At 30.7% G+C, this 6,061-nt stretch overlaps 1 long non-coding RNA gene across 1 annotated transcript; it reads left to right on the top strand.

The window, feature by feature from the left end:
- The first annotated feature begins 3,519 nt into the window (after positions 1-3,519).
- Positions 3,520-5,856, top strand: LOC121132050 (uncharacterized). The gene is made up of 4 exons (XR_005869224.2): positions 3,520-3,699; positions 3,754-5,281; positions 5,353-5,446; positions 5,515-5,856. It is a non-coding gene; the product is annotated as an uncharacterized lncRNA (long non-coding RNA).
- Positions 5,857-6,061: the final 205 nt, after the last annotated feature.

Raw genomic sequence — 6,061 nt, 5'->3', positions numbered from 1 at the left:
TCAACATAGTCTCCTTTGTTTTTTAGGACGTTCTTGAATAAGCACTGGACATTTAGACAAGCAAATGAGCGTACTGTCTCCCCAGGGATTTGACCATTCTCTTTTCTGCCTTTCTAGGCTTCCGAACAACGCCCTCTGTCAGCTAGGAACAATGTTGAGCACACTTGATTTGCCATTCAGTAACTGTTTTGCGACTCCATGCTGCTCAATCAAACCACCTTATCTGTAGAGAGAAATGATCTGCTCACGAACACTTCCGTTGATTCTAATAATTCAGCTCTTTATACTATAATCTTTAGCTTATTTGACAGAGTTCCCCTTCGATTTGAGACCCTTAACTTTAACCCTCCGTACGTGAACATGCTTTTTGTATATAGTTAATGAACTGGGTTTAAACGTTAGCCCAAATTTTACTACATGATACACACTCGAAAAGAACTTAAAGGCACGCTACCTAAATTTGTAAAATTTTTGTATCTATTTCATTGTAAATTTCATATAAAAATACTCCTCTGAGTTCAAGACAAGGAAACAAAATAGATTATTATTTCTAAATTAATCTGAACAACATTAGATTGGGGCATCCATTAAAATATAGTTTGTCATTAAAACATTATAATTTCATTTTTGATAAACTTCTATGCAATATTAACTACTTTTTAACAAATTTTAAGTACTTAAAATGTACTCGATAATTTTGATAAGATTGAGTGTGATTATAGAAAAACAGAGGAGGACATTTAGTGTAAATATAAACTAAATTGACAAAAGCAAAAAAGCGATTCAAAAGCGCGGAAATTAATCAAATTCACAGAACCTTGATTTAAAATTGTTGAATTAGCGAATTATTCATAGAAAATACCTTTTTACGGAGTGATATAATCCATATTTTCAAGAGATTTGAAGATACTTAATACTGTTTGGGCTACAGGTAATCCCAGTTCCCTAAGGAAGGGTTAAAGAATTATTATTTTCGTCAAAAACCCCTAATCCTCGTACCCCCATCTCTTCTAAATCAATCCCTCTGAGAAATTTATTTTATTAATGTAATAAATTCAACATTTTTTCAAAAACGCACAATGTGTTAATCTATTAATTAATTACTTACTTATGTATCAATAGTCTCGACTAGCTGGGTTATAACACAGTCTCGTCCCTTTATTTATATAATTAATATAACAATGTTTAATTATAGCTCATTATGATACAGATTTATAGTCCTAATATTATTTTTTTGTTCGTTAATTTGGAGTTTTTTTATAACTAATAAAATATATACTTATTCAAAACTTTATAGAAAAATAGTTAAAAATAATGCAATTCTATGTATTTTACAAAATGGCCTGTCCACCTATATGGGCAGGAAAAAATTACATACCTATTACGGTAGAGTTGGTATGTATATTTATATATTTTGTAGACTGAAATCGTCAACATATTTTCTTTTTGTAAGAGCATTTAACATAATGATATAAAAAGTGGAATCATTTTGTAAAAAAAAAAAAAAATATTACTTATAAATTTATAAGTAAATGAACAATTTTTAATCAAAAAAAAAATAATGAATAAAAGCCTTACGTCCAAAAAAAAAACCCCAAAAAAATCTACAAAAAAAAGTAAAAAAAATATTCACCACTATTCATAAAAAAAAAATTTTTTCAGTTTTTATTTTTTGGATTACTGCCAAAAAAATTTTTTTTTTTTTTTTTTACTTTACTTAAAGAATACAATAACTGTTTTTTTTTTTTTTGTCAAAACCTCTTCATTACCACACAATTGTTTTTATTTTGATACACAATTACATTTTTGTTCGTTTTTAAAGTCCTTTTTAATGCAAAGGACCAAAGGTTTTAATTTTTTTTTTTTTTTTTTATGTAATGGTAATTTTTGAAAGAAGGTTAATTAATTACTATTATTATAATTAACTATAAATTATTATTATTTAATTAATTGTATAATTATGACTGATTATCGTATATATATTTTTTAATTTAAAAAAAATATATATCTATTTGTGTGAACATAATAAAACTACAAGGATTTGAAAAGAGGTGATCGTCTATTACTTTTATTTATTTGTTGATATTGCTATTAATTTAATTTCGACATAGCGATAATAATTTAATGCATCATTACAGAAGGAGTCCAATGTTCTTGTTGCTTTCCTGGATTCATACGAGTTCTTACGTACAGCAGATATCCTGTCCAAAGAAAGAAGTAATTTTTTATCCGCAGTGCCCAAAGGCTCTACCTTTCCAAGAGCCTTGAAAACCACGATTAGTTTCCATAGGCATTCAATGTTAAAGCATCCTAAATCCCAATCGTGAATAGATTCCTGTATTTGACATTTTGATATGTACGGTAGACCGGTTTGACTTTCAACTGTTTCCAAATTTCGATTACAGATAGTACGGAAAAGTTGTCGGATGTATTGAAAATTACATATGGAAAATTTCATCTTTAGGTAGCACATCTTGCTCAAAGTTTGAAAGGACACAAAGTTCCCCCCATAAGGATGAAAATACAGCATTAATCATTATTTTGCAAAAAATATTTACGATAGACATTATTCTAACCTATAAAAAAGCGTAAATACAGTTTTTTTCTAAATCTACCCTGCGAAGCAAAAACAGAGAATAAGATAAAAAAATTATAATCTTTCCTTTATGAAAATGTAAAAAAAAATAGATGCGCGCTATACGTGGATCATTAAACTGTCCTAACTTTTCTTGTTCTATACAACCATTATAGAAAAAATCTTTTTAACACTTTTTATAGTTTAAAAAAATGACTATCAAAATTATTTTATAAAAAATAACTAAAAATGTCCTCTTGTCATCCATAATGACAAAGGAAAGATTTTTTGCGTTTTTTCCTAATTTAATCGAGATGTGCGGTCTAAACATGACCACGTAGGAGAATACAATTTTTCATAGGTTATTTTCATACTATATGACAATTTTTGCACTAGCCACAATCAAAATTTGAAAAACAAACCACCCTAATATAGGGTCTCATTCTAATCCAGAAAATTCTTCACGATATGATTTATTTTTCTACAGATGTTCTCGTTATATGGAATTAATCTCAGTAGATGTATAGCCTTTGGAGTAATAATTGTTTTACAAACCCTGATTTAGTCTAGGAGAATAACCTGGAGGGATGATTAATAATTCTGCAGGTAAAGCTCTCTGGAGTACCCTCAAGGATCATTGTAAATTTGTCAGTGTATAAAAATGATTTGTAAGCTTTGTTTAAGTATCTGAGACCTATTATCTAGTCATTTACTTTGTTTTATACAATTATTTTATGAACACATATATTGTTATAAACAATAGCTGACAGACAAAAAAAAAAAAAAACTATAGAAACCATAAATTTTGCTCCAGCAAAAGACTTTGTTAAAATTGACCATCCATATCGCAACCTCAGTTACTTTCCTTAGAAATATTTCCTCTTCCTCACCATTGTCTGGAACTTTGCTACTGCCTTGGACTCAAACCTACATTTTGGCTTTCAGGTAAGAAGCTGTAAAGTGGATCATGTTGTGTTGGTACACCCTCAATATTTATCCGAATAACCTGCATCAGGACTCCCATCGTTTCCCAAGTCTTTCACACTCCCTGAAGTCCTTTATCATGAAATATTCTTGGCCTGAAGTAGAAACCCGAAGCAATTCTGTATTTTGTACATATTTGTGTGGGTGAGAGTATAGGGTCCTATATTATTTCATATTTACCTTTTTCCTTGCAGCCCTCATAAAAATGTGGAGCTCATCGAGATTCGTATCTTGGAAACGCAGTCTACTTGTGATGGAAAGATGTGGAATATTCATAATCATGTTCGTGGGCTTGGGTCTGGTGGTAAGGTTGAAGGAGAAAGGAAGGGGCCGCTTCAGCATAGCTATTGCACTGTGAGTAGTTTACTTGTAGTTTAAAGCATCATTTATATTATTTAGGAACCAATTTCTTCGTATTTCCCTGGATAAGTGAAGTGGTCCACTCGGTCCAATTATCTGCCAATATATCTTCTTGAACTTCGTCTCTCGTACTAAGCTTTCTCATGGCATTTGATCAGCAGTGTACACGAAGTTTCCCTTGCAGCCTAAATACAAGGATTTTTCCAGTGAGAATTGGCCTGAAATCCTTTATTATACTTTTAAGAAGAGAAGAAGTGTCATATGAAGAATCACATCTATCATACCCAAACAATTTTTCCATTTACAATCTCATATGTCCTCTGTATTTTGGTACATTTATTTAATCAATACTCATCTTATTCCATTTTTTGGCATAATTCTTCGTTATAGGGTAGACACATACTATAATATGGGTTCATGGGTATTGTTTTAAACCACTGATGTATTCCAATATTTGGTTCTATTTTTCTAATTGATAAAATCAAAGATTTTATTTTATTGTCTATTTTTAAAATATTTTATAGAGTGTCTTTTTGCCAGATGCAGATATTTCTTAATATTGTTGCGTCTTTTACGAAACAGGACTCCTCGAATAGTTCCTCGGCGCTTCAAATGATTTATGGGCTCTAATGAAGTATTTTCAATCTGACCTAACTGGTTTTTTCACTCATTAAGATCGTTACATCATCTGCAATAAATAAATTGGTAAAAAAATTTCATCCTATTTTTCTTCCCACTAGATATTTATCTTTCATCTTTTGCAGAGGGCTGATCACTATGGATTCGAGAGATGGGCTGATAGGATCTCCTTAGCGAGAGCTTCTCTCAATAGATGTTTCTGTTGCACCATCAATATCAATAACTGATTCTGTACCTGTTCGCATATTTTTGATTACCTCTATAAATATAAATACATGCTCAAAGGAATGGAATGCTTTTTGGAAATCCAATAAAGCAAATGGCCACGGAACTTTCCTGGGGTATTTGTTTGTCTTATAACTGCTTTGAGGGACATAACGACATCATCCCTTCTCCTACATGATCTGAAACCAGATTGTGTTTCAAGAAGAATTCTATCTAAGACTGGTATCCGTCTTTTTGTAAAGATCCCAGAGTATATTTTGTATTCTACTTCCAGGATTGTTACGGATCTCCAGTTTTTAATATTTGCGAAATTCTTATTATTCTTCGAAAACAAAGATATCCTTCCCCTCTTTGGAGCTTCGTGGAACCCTTTTCCAAAGAAGTTTGTGTTGAAAAGTTTTGCTAGAATCCCTGACAACTCGGGAAAAGCTTCGTAGAATTCTCTAGTGAACCCTGACAATCCATGGACTTTTTCTAACTTTGTTCTAACGTACTTTGGTAATTTATATTCATAAAATTCAGATTTAATTTCCTCTAACATTTTTTTTTTTTTTTTTTTTTTTTTTCAGTTTTGTCAAAGTTGAAATTTTTTCCTCTGGATAGGAAATATAAATGTGGTCTATTCTGTTCTTCGTTATGAACTTGTCATATTTTGTCTTAAAGGTAGGTAGATAATTTTTTGTAATGTATTTACCATCTAATAAAGAATTTTTTTCTCTATAATTCAATAGATAATTTGAGTTTTCATAACCATCAGATGACGTAAAATACCCGCTTTGCTTCTCTATCATATTGAAATCCCCGGCAACGATAAGGTTTTCCACTTCAAGTGCACCTACATCGTATTCAAACTTGTTTTCTTACCAACAGCCTAAAAAGTCAAAGCTGCTAAAATTTAGTCTCCGACATTTATTTGATGGTATGCTGAGTTTTCATCTTCATGGAAAGCAATCATTTGAATCTCCTCTCGAGTCCATATAGACACAAATCTGGATAAAAAACCTATTTTTGTTATTTTAACATTTGAATAATAAACATTACACCACTTTTCTAGAAGTAGGTTCACTATAGTATTTACGCACTCATTAAGCACGCATAATTTCTTCCTTTTTATTATTATTATCCTTGAGGATATCTTTACTATGGATCCTTCTTTTTTTTTTGAGGAATTTTTGACAAAACTCTCCTTTTCAAATAATTATAAGTTTTTTTTTTTAAAGATTTCTTCTCCTTCAAGAAAAAAAAAGAAAAAAGTAGAGAAATGAGAGAGAAGGTATG

This window comes from Lepeophtheirus salmonis, chromosome 1, assembly GCF_016086655.4.
Source record: "Lepeophtheirus salmonis chromosome 1, UVic_Lsal_1.4, whole genome shotgun sequence".
In the NCBI taxonomy this organism is placed as follows: Eukaryota; Metazoa; Arthropoda; class Copepoda; order Siphonostomatoida; family Caligidae; genus Lepeophtheirus; species Lepeophtheirus salmonis.
Note: the sequence above shows the minus strand (reverse complement) of the source record. Positions and strands in the feature narration are given on the sequence as shown.